This window comes from Phyllobates terribilis, unplaced genomic scaffold (genome assembly GCF_046119375.1).
Source record: "Phyllobates terribilis strain yellow unplaced genomic scaffold, ASM4611937v1 Scaffold_5__5_contigs__length_657084704, whole genome shotgun sequence".
Lineage (NCBI taxonomy): Eukaryota > Metazoa > Chordata > Amphibia > Anura > Dendrobatidae > Phyllobates > Phyllobates terribilis.
Window position 1 is genome coordinate 515,545,106 of NW_027362765.1, and position 13,140 is coordinate 515,558,245.

The window sequence follows — 13,140 nt, forward strand, 5'->3', positions numbered from 1 at the left end:
GAAACCAAAGGTGCAGTACCTGGGACACGTGGTGAGTGCTGACGGAGTGGCTCCCGACCCTGATAAGATCACCGTAATTAAGGACTGGCCAATACCCTCCAGCATAAAGGAAGTGCGGCAGTTCCTCTGGTTGGTAGGCTACTACCGAAGATTCATTCCCGGTTTCACCAAAATGGCAGCCCCTATGCAGGACCTCCTGATAGGTCAATCTCGGAAAGCCAAAAACCAGAAGCCGCCCTTCAGGTGGGAAAAGCTGGAAGAGGAGTCCTTTTGCCAGCTGAAGATGGCCCTCACGGGGGATGAAATCCTGGCATATCCAGACTACAGCCAGCCCTTTATCCTCCACACGGACGCAAGCAACATCGGGCTAGGAGCCGTACTGTCCCAGATCCAGCAAGGGAAAGAACGGGTAATCGCTTACGCCAGCCGAAAGCTACGGCCCACGGAGAGGAACCCTGAGAATTATAGCTCATTCAAGCTGGAGTTCCTGGCAGTAGTGTGGGCAGTGACCGAACGTTTCAAGCATTACCTTGCCTCCTCCAAATTCACCGTGTACACGGATAACAACCCGTTGACACACCTGGACACTGCAAGGCTCGGTGCCCTGGAACCGAGATGGATGGCCCGCCTGTCCAATTTTGAATTCACCATCAAATACCGGGCAGGACGCTCAAATGCCAACGCGGATGCCCTGTCTAGAACTTACCGGACGTAGGGGAAGATCCAGAAGATCTGGAAGAAGTTGAGCTCCCTGCGTTCCACCGTCATGGGATTACCCTGTATTCCCACCGTGTGAAGGACAGGCGCTCCGTGACGTTCAATCCCTTGCCCCACTACAACTGGGCGGAGACGCAAGACAGTGATCCCGCAGTCCGTTTGGTGATGGAAATGCTGACCCAGGCCAATGCCAGTCTTGACCCAGACGCTCCGGAGGAGACCAAGCAACTGTGGAAGGAGAAAAGTAAGCTGTTCCTCTACAGGGAGAAGCTGTGCCGGAGAATGGTTAACTCTCGAACACATGAGTTGACCTGGCAGGTAGTGGTCCCAAGACGAGACGCGGCTATGGTTCTGGAGGCATACCACAACGGAGCAGGACACTTCGGATGGAAGAAGCTGGAGTTCTTGTTGCGTGAACGGTTCTACTGGTTAGGCATGAGAGGAGCCATCAAGAGGTGGTGCAGAGACTGTGGCCCGTGCCACCTGAGAAGAAAAGACCGTGCCAGCCAGAAGACTCCCCTGCAGCCCATCATCACCAGACAGCCACTGGAACTGGTAGCCCTGGACCATGTGAAACTGGCTCCAAGCAGATCTGGGTATGTCTACGCCCTCACAATCGTGGATCATTACTCCCGGTTCCTGGTGGTGGTCCCGATCAAGGACTTAACGGCTCAAACAGCGGCTAGAGCCTTCCAGCAGCACTTCTGCCGTCCACACGGGTACCCGGAACAAGTGCTGAGAGACCAAGGACCAGCCTTTGAAGCGGAGGTCTTCCAGGAGTTCTGCAACCTGTATGGCTGCAAGAAGATAAGAACAACGCCCTATCACCATCAAACCAATGGACTCTGCGAGAAGATGAACCAGGTGGTGATAGATCTGCTAAAAACACTGCCCCTGGAAGAACGCAGTCTGTGGCCTGAGAAACTGCCCGATCTGGTGAACCTGTATAACCACATCCCTGTAGGTTCCACCAACTGTACCCCGGCTTACCTAATGAGAGCAAGACCTGGTAAGCTGCCTATTGACCTGGATATGGGAGTCCTGACGCCTGAGGACACCTCGCCAGAGGCAGACTGGGATACAGAACGGCAGCAGCAGTATCGGAAAGTACAGGAGAGCATCGAGCGAAGTCTGTCTCAAGCTAGAGAAAGGCAAGAGAAGGCTTATAACTAGTATGCTCCCGCTGTTCCCCTGGTACCTGGAGAGCAGGTCTTGAAGAGGAAGAGGCGGCTCCACAAGTTGGACGACCAGTGGGAGAAGGACCCGTACACCGTACTGCCATCAAGCCATGAGAACCCAAAAATCTGCGTAATCAGTTAGGATGGAGGAGAAACCACAGCCATTGTCTCCAGAGACCACCTGAAGAAGTGTCCCGAGCAGCTGCAAAGCCCTGAAGAAGATCAAGAAAACCCTCAACCCGCAGAGGAAAGGGAAGAAATGATCAGTACCGTACTCGGAGACTTCCCCCGGTCTTGGACACAAGTAAACGGTGCTGTCGTAGTACCCGTCCTCACCTTTCTCCAGCCAGCCCCGCAAGTGCCTACAGAGGAACCAGTAGAGCTGGAAGAGCAGCCGGCCCAAGAGGCAGAAGAGTCCACACCAGCAGTAAAGGAGGATCAACCCTCTGCTATTAGTGAGCCTGCCGTGCCCCTAGTGAGCCAAAGAGTGCGCAGACAGCTGCCCAGCTTACCCATAACACCTCCTACACCCTGTAGTGCAGAACCAGTTAGTAAGCTCCGTAGGTCCACTAGAGTCACTAGAGGTCAGATGCCCACTCGCTGGAGAATCTAAACCAATGCACTGTAAAGTTGACTGTTTATTGAAAAATGTTTATGGTTTATGTTTGTTGCCTGTTACTAATTATGTTTCTCAGTTACCCTGCAGATTTATTTGGACTAACAGGTTATGGACACTGGATAACCGGAACAGTTTTGTAGATAGTTGCACCTTGGTGCCTCTTGCGAAGACGGCCGCGGAAGAGAAAACCTGTCTGGCGTGGCCTCCTTGCGGCCCAAAGTAGTTGGTCTACCCTTGCAGCCACGCCCAAGGACAACGCAAGGGGTTTGCTTTGGACAGGTCCCCTATTCTGTGCCAAGACTTCGCCTTGTTGGGTGACATGGACACCCCCCTTTGTTTCATAAACTTCACCTTGGGTGATATGGACACCCGGTCACGGAAACGCCGTGACCTCTACAGACTAAAGCTTCTTGTAAATATGTTGTCTTATTATTGTTATACCTTGTATTTATGTTTCTTTAAAAATGTGTTTAGTCCCGGAGTACTAAAATTTACTAGGGGGGAATGTGACACCCCAGGGGTCTGGTTGCCACAGTAATAGAGATATTATGTCTGAGAGCAAGTGGGAGGTTTCTCTGGTCAGGATCCCTAAACATGCAACACGGTCCGCCCAGACCTGGGAGGGGAGGAATCTGCCCTTTTAAACTGGGTCTGGGACGGGATTAGAGGAGTCAGAGTGAAGCTGCAGACAGAGTCAGAGTCTGGAGAGGGAAAGTGAGATCAGGAGCTCTGGAGGAGCAGTAGCTGAAGTCCAGGGGCTGGAGCTGAGCAGAGCTCGCCCTGGACGAAGACACTAAAACTGGACACAGGAGTCCGAGGCTGTGGGGACTGATATAAACCCAGCAGCAGAAACCAGCCGGCAGGGGATTCCAGGTCCTCTGGCCATAGAAGCCCGGAGGCTCAGTCACAAAGAAGGGACCAGCGCCGCCATCCAGGAGCGGAGGCTAACAGAAGGCCCCAAGTCACCAGCCATACGGGTGAGCACCACACGGTATACTCAGGGACGTGGGCTACTTGTAACCGCTGACAGCAAGGTAGCCAGGAAGAGTGCAGATAAACGGGGAGGCCTACAACTCCACATGGCCAGGGGAACTCCTGCTTGCTCGCAGACTGACCAGGCCCCTTATACTAGCCAGTACTCCCGGGAGGGTCTGCCTTGTACCATCAGTAAAGACCCTGAACTGCACCACACGTCTCTGTGATTCCTTGCCGCACCAGCACCATTAGTACTGGGACGCTCACACCATCACTCCCATCATCTCTCACATTAGCTGCCCTGAGGCAATACTCCTCCCGTGGGGAGTTATCCCATACTCGGCTGCGCAACCAACATCAGCCTCAGCGGTCGGCAGCGCAGCGGCGGTCCCCACTGACCGCAATCCACGGGTGGCGTAGTCGGACACTTATTACAACATTTAGACTGCCACTGGTTTGACCACCCTGGGCACGGACCGGGTCGCCGCCACGGAGAACTACAACCCCCAGCGATCCGGCTCCGGGTATTCCCCCTGCACAACAGCAGCAGCACAGGCCCAGGGGGCGTGTCAATAACATTTCTACAAATCCCCTCCACTTTGCTGGAATTGTAAGATGCAGCGTTATTGATGCAGTGTAAATATGTAGCGTCAAAAACTCATCGTGCGCACACAGCCTTAAGGAAATTAGGTTGCTTGCATTTTTTTCATTTAGTTTCCTTATGTGTGTTATTATTGCGTTTTTGACGCTGAGTTTTTCATAAATCCGATCTAATTTGCTGTACGTTTTTTCAAAAGAGGAAATACGCAACATCAAAAACTCACTAAACACACTTCATGGATACACAGCGTAACAGGATTTTTTTTTGTACTGTCATTTGTTTTTTAATCTGTTTTTATTAACTAGCAGTTCTGTGACAATTTTATGGCAAATCTTGCACAAACGATAGATGTTGCAAATTGAATAAAAAAACACTTATGCAAATTAAAAATAAAATAATTTATGAGCCACATGGCAAATTCCTTTCCCTCATGTATTTCTATTGTTTTGGTGCAGTTAATTATGATTGATGAGATCCTATTAAGGGAGGGAAACAATTTCACATTTCATAGGTGATCTATAGATTATTATTAGTGATGAGCGAGCACTAAAATTCTCGGGTGCTTGTTGCTTGGGTCGAGCAAATTGGAATGCCCGAGTGCTCGGTCCAAGTAACGAGCCCAATGTAAGTCTATGGGAAACTCGAGCATTTTTCTGGCGACTCCCCCCGGCGGTCTGCAGAGGGCCTAAAAATTGCCGAAATCAATGGGAACAGTGCTCAAATGACATGGGAACAACATGGGGAAGACCCCTGGAAGCATTTCTGACTCCCAGGTCACTGCTGTCAACAATGTTGTCAGAGTATTACGCCACTTATACGGACTCACAATAAAACATACAAAAATGAAACCAAAATGGATTTTCTTGGGAAAATGTTAAGGAACATCCTTTCCAGGGTAATGACTTGTATATAAGGCAAAATAAATATACAAAAACAAAAATGCTCCTCCACACCTTGTTCGCACACAGCGTTTTTGATGCGTTTTTGCACTTTTGCATTGCTTTCGACTGTGAAAAATACATTCACCGATAAATGTCATTTTAACATTTTACTACCTTATCTTGCCATGTGGTGTGTGAGACATGATCAGACACATCCTGTTTCATTTATGAAGGATGAAAGTCAAAAAGTCTATTTTAAAATGGGCCATCAGGAGGCCCTTACTATTCTTAAAGGGCCAGCAGTCGGCTATGCTTTGTTGTTCCCATTATTAAAGAGGGTTGCCAAAAATTTGGACGCATCCCAATACCCCTTTGAAGAGACATAGAGGAGGGCCTCAGTTAAAAAGAAACATTTACACTATAAAGGAGTGGGTCTCCTATAGTGGTAATGCCCAAGCAGTGACTGCAAGGACTGGCAAAATTTGGGAAAAACCCCAATAACAATTTAAAGGCACATAGAGGTGGGCCACAGTAACGACATATTCCCATTAGAAAGCAGTGGGTCTGCTATACAGTTATAGGGTATGCAGTGAGTCCAACGGCTGCCAAAACTTAGGAAAAACCCCAATAACAATTTAAAGACACACAGAGTTGGGCCTCCCATACTGTTTGCCTATGCAGTGAATGCAACGGCTGCCAAAAATTTGGAGAAACTCCAATGCCCCTTGCAAGAGACGTAGATATGGTAGATATGATGGTGACCTCCCCAAAAAAAGACACTATATTTGAGTTTGTTAAGCTACTATCATTCGGTGGTGTTGAGAAGTCTGGCCCAATCCAGCTCTTGTTCATTTTTATAAGAGTCAGCCTGTTAGCATTTTCAGTTATAATTCCACCAGTGGCACTAAAAACCCACTCTGATGAAACAATAGTGGCAGGGCAGGCCAGGACCTCCAAGGTGTAGAGAGCCAGTTCATGCAACGTGTCCAGCTTGGATACCTAATAATTATAAGGCACAGAGGAATCATGGAGAACATTGGTACGGTCGGCAAGGTACTCCCTCAGCATCTTCCAAAACTTTTCCCTCCTTGTGAGAGTACCCCGCGCCTCAGGGCCTGTGCAATGGGAGGGTCTAAGAAAACTCTCCCAGAACTTTGACACTTTGACAGTGTTCCCCTGCCTCTGCTGGATTGCATTTGTGTCTTTCTCACCTGTACTCCTTGGTTATCCAACAAATTGACCTCTGCCGCCAGCGTTTTCAGATGGGAATTTTTTTAATAATTCCGCAACAAGGGCCTTCACGTACTGCCCCATTTTATTAGGCCTGTCCTGCACGGGAATAAGAGGCAGAAAATTCTGCTTGTAGCATGAGTGTAGAAGTGTCACCAACCAGTAATGACTGTCACCCAAAATTTGAACAATGCGAGGGTCACGGGCAAGGCAGAGTAGCATAAACTCAGCCATGTGTACCAGACTGCTAATAGGCAAGACTTCCGTGTCCTCACAAAGAAGACGACTGACCATGCTCTCCTCCTCATCCTCCCCCTCCTTCCTATCCTCAGGCCATCCACGCTGAACAGACGGTATGACAGTTGTGCAGGTAGTACCATCTATAACGCAGGAAACTAGCTCCTGTTCTTCCTCCTCATCCTCCTTTTCCTCATTGTCACCCAATCCACGTTGGGATGAGATGAGGCTTGGCTGTGTGTAATCACCTGTATGGTTCCTTGCTCCATATCATCATGCTCCGCCTGCAATGCGTCCTCTTTAATTGTGAGCAGAGAGCATTTCAGAAGACAGAGAAGCGGGATGGTGACATTAATTATGGCGTCATCGCCGCTCACCATCTTGGTGGAGTCCTCAAAGTTTTGGAGGATGGTACACTTGTCTGACATCCATGTCCACTCCTGAGGTCTTATGTGTGGAGTCTGACCTGAATATCGATGGCCTTGTTGATGCTGGTAGTCAACAACTGCTCACAAATCCTTCCCAACATCTGCAATGTAGAGTTCATACGAGTGGGGACATCGCACAGCGACGTGAGCTGGAAGATGCAAACACTGCTGAAGCACGGCAAGGGCGGTGGAAGCTGTAGCTGACTCTCTAAAATGGGTACACACGCAGCGTACTTTGGCAAACAGATCTGGGTAGGTTTTGAGAAGCCGCTGAACAATGAGGTTAAGCACATGGGCCAGGCACAGAGCCGCCACCAGGTTCCAGCCATTGTCCTACACGACCATGCCTGGCTGTAGAGTCAGCGGTATCAGCCACGGATCTGCCTGCTCTTTCAGAGCTATCCACAACTCTTCAGCATTGTGCAGTTTGTCACCTAAGCATATTAGCTTCAGCACAGCCTGTTGCCGCTTGGCCAAGGCAGTGCTGCAATGCTTCCAGGTTGTGACTGATGTGGTCCTTTCGGAGATGGAGGCTGAAGAGGAAGAGGAGGAGGTGCAGGAGATGTAGAATGTGAGGGCAACTCTGATTGACCCAGGGCCCGCAATCCTCGGTGTTGGGAGGACGTGTTCCATCCCAAGGACCGACTGGGTCCCGGCTTCCACTATGTTAACCCAGAGTGCCATCAGCGACATGTACCATCCCTGCCCACAAGCACTTCTCAGTAACTGTGTTGTTGAGGGCACGGATAATCTTATGGGACAAGTGCTCGTGTAATGCGGGGAAGGCACACCGCCATCAGGTTGCGGAAAGCTTCCGTCTCCACGAGCCTAAAAGGCAACATTTTGAGCGCAAGTATTCGCGAAATGTGTGAATTTAGTTGTGTGGCCTGTGGGGCGTTGGCTGCGTATTTGCGCTCGTGTCCCAAGAAGTGGGTAGAATCTACTGAGTGCTGCGCTGGGACAAGAATGTGGACTTGCTTGCTGATGGTGCTAGTTGAGAGTGTGCAATGACAGGTGCAGGGTGGGAGGCATCTTCGCATGCGCCATGTACAAGGGATTGGCATGCATGCACAAAAGCGGAAGAAGCAGTGGTGTCACCCGCAGACACTGTTTTTGGGCCCTAGGGTTCGGTCCACTTAGTCGAGTGCTCTGCTGCCATGTGCCTGATCATGTGCCTGGTGGTGGTCAGGCTGTTTGTCTTGCTACCCCTGCTGATGCTGGCCTGGAAAATGGCCTTTTTGGGGTCATCTGCAGACAACCCAAAAAAACAACCAGACTCGGGAAGACCTAACAGTTGTACTGTCAACTTTCGTCATGTTGGCGTTACGGGGAAAGCTTTCCTGCCTTATGTTTGCAGCTACCACAGTGCTTCTTCCTGCCTCTTATAGTGCTATGCCTCCCTCCCGCTGTGTGCTGCTGCCCTTGCTCTGCATGTCCCCCTGCCAGGTTGGGTCAGTTACTGTATCATCCAACACCTCGTCTTCCACTTCCGCACCCCGGTCCTCCTCCTGACTTTCTGGCAATTGTGTCTCATCATCATCATCCACCTCTTGCCACTGTAATTGCCACTGTTGCCTTCGTGTGACCGTGGCTGCTCAAAAATTTGGGCATCGCTACAGGTGTTCTCCTCTTGACTCGCTTGAAGCTGGCTGGGCGAGAGGCCCGAATCTACAAATGAAAAGTGAACAGCTCTTCTGAGTGTGAGATCAGTTGTCTCCGGGCACTCGGCATGGTGGAAGGAAGGAGGATCAGGGTGCGGTCCAGACTCAAGGGTACTAAGAATTGACTGTGTGGAAGACAGGGTGGTGGTGGTGGCGGTAAAGTGACTGGAAGCATTATCTGCTATCCAACCAACAACCTTTTGACACTGCTCTGTGTTCAATAGTGGTGTTCTGGGGTCCCCTATTTTTGGGACAGTAAGGTCCAGCGACAAGATTTGGGTGTTTGTTGTGGCACAATTTCAGCTTGCCCATGGCCACGGCCTCGGCCTCTGCATGAACCATCACGTCCACTTCCCCGTCCCTTGCCACGCACCTTGCCCATGTTAAATGGAGGACAATATTTTCCACGTTCACTACAAATGGCTGAATTTGAAGCAAACTTATATGTGATCCGTGTGACAGACAAACCACAGTTTTAAGTAGATTTGAACCACAGTTATACGTGATACGTCTGACAGAGAACCACTGTTTTAAAAAGCTGGCCTTTAGTTTACTAATACTAGTCTTCACAGCAACCTCGTGTGAGTAGCTTGACCGACACACTGCAACAAAATGGAAATGGAAGCCAGAAATGACTGATTTTGGAATGCAGTTATATGTGATACGTCTGACAGAGAACCACAGTTTTAAATAGCCGGTCTGTAGTTTACTAATATTACTCTTTACAGCTGATTTTGGAATGCAGTTATACAGTATATGATATGTCTGACAGAGAACCACAGTTTTAAATATCGGGCCTGTAGGTTACTAATACTATTCTTCGCAGCGACCTCGTGAAAATAGCTTCACCGACACACTACAACAAAATGGAAATGGAGGCCAATATTTTCCACGTTCAGTTCAAATTTCTGGATTTTTATCGCTGTAGTATGGAAAAGATCTGGCTGTATTCTTAAGTGCTAACAAGCAAATGGAGCAAAAAAATGGTGTACTCTGGATTGCTTTTTAAGCAAATAATCAGGATTAAGATAAAAAAAATTAGCCCTGGCCCCTGATACCTGGGGCTATGTCTACAAATATCTGTAATAGTAGCAGTCAGAACGTGCAATGGACCCTCTTGTGCTGTATCATGCACTGCAGTTTTTCACATAGCCTGCCTGCCTGCATAAGGCTATGTGCACATGAAGGGATGAATGCCACCTTGGCCCGGTCGGAGGCGAACTGGTGCAGTGTGAACTGATTAATGAAGCCCCGACATGGGGCAGGATCACCACTAAAACGTGGAGGAGCAGATAGCTAGGGTCCTAAGCCGGGTGCCACAGCGCCACTGGGTTGAGGTGCCGCAGGAGCGAGTGCCGCTTGGTTAGAGGCGGACACAGTCCGGGTGGACAGCGCGTCCAAGCGGGAGTTGACTGTCCGCAGATAGGACAGGATAGTATCCTGTTGGGATCTCTGGCAAGAGACCTCTTGGTACAGATCTGAGAGCGAAGGAGCCTGGAAGCCACCGGATTCCTTGGCCTGTGCAAACTGTTACGAATCCGGGTGGTGGAACTTCTGAGCTGTGATACATGGAGGGACTAGAGGGGTGTAACTAAGTGCCTATCCGAACCGACCCTGGCTACACGGCGGCTTAGTTGACTCCGTGAACCAAGGAGGGACCGGGAAGGTGAACCAGGTGCCACTCTGGGACCGACCTTGTGTGAGAGCAGGCGACTCCCATGGGACTGATGGCCGAAGCCGACAGGCAGGTGATGTGGGTAGACAGGCAGGTGGGCACGGCAGATAGGCAGGTGGGCACGGCTGATAGACAGGCTGGCGGGCACTGGAACCTGAGGGCTGGAGAGAGTGTTAGCATACAAACAACTTTGCACAGGCACCTCCATTTCGGAGGAGGTGTCTTAAGTAGGGTATCCTTGTGGGTGTGATATGAGCAAACCAATGCAGATTTAACAATAATTTATAACGGCACAAAGGAATAATTAGACTACTTGTTTACATTATTATAAGACTACACTATGATTTTGGCAGTGTCCCTTTGATAAATGACTGTTGGCTCTCTCCTTACATGTCCTCTTTCTGCTTTGATGCTAAATTGTGATAGATAGCCTACTTTAAATAGTGCCTGGTTGATCTGATACAGTTTTTATTTCTTTAAAGAAGAGCTAAAAGAGCTAACAAATAAGGAAATCAGTGTCTGCCCCTGGGCGGGTATCTATGGTCTTACTGTACAGAATATCCCAATCTTTTATAGTCTCTTTCTCTCTTTCTCAATATCAATTTAGCTATTTCTTGATATCTCTATCTTTCTCGAGATACAACTCAGTGTTGTGTGGGTTGCCAACTCCAGGAACTAGGCAGGTATTTTGCTCACCTACCATATTTTTCGGACTATAAGACGCACCGGACCATAAGATGCACCCCAAATTTTAGGGTGGAAAATAGGAAAAAAAATATTTTTTATAAGATGGGGGTCCGTCTTATAGTCTGAATAGGTATCTTACCTGGGGGGGGCAGTGTAGCTGGGGTCACAGGAGGCAGGGTCCTCCAGGAAGCCATTGGAAGTGAAGGCATGCTGGTACCTGGTGGCTGGGGGCCTGGCGCTGGGGGCCTGGTGCCCTGGTACCTGAGGTGCTGGTGGCCTGGTACCTGGGGTGCTGGTGGCCTAGTACCTGGGGTGCTGGGGGCCTGGTAACTGGGGGCTGGGGTGCTGGGGGCCTGGGTGCTGGTGGCCTCGTGCTGGTGCCTGGGGGCCGGGGTGCTGGTGGCCTGGTGCCTGGGGTGCTGGTGCCTGGGGTACTGGTGGCCTGGTACCTAGGGTGCTGGGGGCCGGGATGTTGAGGGTCTGGTACCTGGGGTGCTGGGGGCCGGTGGCCTGGTACCTGGGGGCCTGGTACCTGGGGTGATGGTGGTCTGGTGCCCTGGTCCTGGTGGCCTCATACCTGGGGTGCTGGGGGGCCGGTGTATTGCTGTGGTGGTGGAGCGGGATCACAGGGCGGCGGCGGAAGAAGAGGTGAGGAGGGCCGGTATCTGGCTGGGGGCCGGGCCTGGCCGGTGCCGGAGCCGGAGTATTGCTGTGAGCGGAGTGGCAGAGCAGAGTGAGCGGCTTCCGGTGGCCACGGCCATCTTTCTGAAGCTGTGCTCTACAGGAAAATGGCCGCCGACTCAGCAGAGCGCATGCGCCGGCTGAGTTCACCGGAGTTCATCAGCTGAAGATTAGCTGGAGTTCATCAGTTGAAGATCAGCTGATGAGCTCCGGGACCTCACTTACGGCATCGGTGCTGCATGGGAACTTTCCCACGCAACACTGATGCAGTAAGTGAGAGCACCGGAGCTTATCAGCTGATCTTCAACTGATGAACTCCAGTGAATTCAGTCCCAGCAGAGCAGTGATGTACACTGACAGGAGTGTTTACACTCTTGTCAGTGTATAGAGTGCTGTCTCCTACAGCAGTCACACCAGTGATTGCTTATGTGGCTGCTGTAGAAGTGACCCGGATCATCGTGGGACACTGGGATTACGTCATGACGGCGGACAGGTGAGAGATATGGTTGCTTTTTATTTTTGGTTTCTTACAGGAGACTAGGACTTCAGGTATTGGGCGTTAGGTGAGTCCTGTGTTTTATATTTTTAAATAAAAGATTAAAACCGTGTGGAATTTTATTTAAAATAAAATACTTTATTCTGGACCTATCTTTATTTGAAAACACGTCAAAAACCTTACTACAGGGTTAGTAATGGGGGCGTCTTATAGATGCCCTCCATTACTAACCTGGGTTTCATGTTAGCCGCCAATACAAGTCTGACATGAACCCTAACCTTATTACACCACTCGCCACTGCTACACGGCAATGGGAAGAGTGGAGGCTAAGCGCCAGATTTGGCGAATCTTATGGATGCACCATTTCTGGGGCTGCTGAGAGGTGATATTATTAGCCTCGGAGGGGGCGTGGATCCATGGCCCCTTCCCTGGCTATTAATATCAGCCTGCAGTTGTCTGTTTAGCTTTTGCTGGTTAGATTTTATACGGGGACCCTATGTCAATTTTTTTCTGGGGTCCCCCTGTAATCTAGCCACTAAAGGCTAAGCAAACAGCTGTGGGCTGTTATTAATAGCCAGGGAACATTTTTGGCTAATGGCCCCTTACCCGGTTACTAATATCAACTCCCAGTGCTCGGCTTTCCCTCTGCTGGTTATGAAAATGACGCGGGAGCCCACACCATTTTTTTTAATATTAGACTATGTGCCTATGTTCTATTGAACGCAGGTAAATCCACCTGTTCACTGAACCATGCGGATTTACCGCATTCAATACATTCTAGTGGTAACATTTTTGTTGCAGAGACTAGCGACTCCGCAAGATAATTTGACATGCTGTGGTCCTGAAAGACGCGCCGCATGTCAGTGTCCGCGGGTGATCTGCAGCCTCAGATGCACTTATTGTGGACATGGGATTTCTAGAAATCCCATCCACTATGCTGTAACATCTGGACGCTGCAGGTTTGATGCTGCATAAATATGCAGCTTCAAACCCGCTACGGCTCCTGATCGTGGCCACGTACCCAAACTCACCCACAGCATGTCAATTTCTGTAGCGGACACGCTAGTCTAAGAA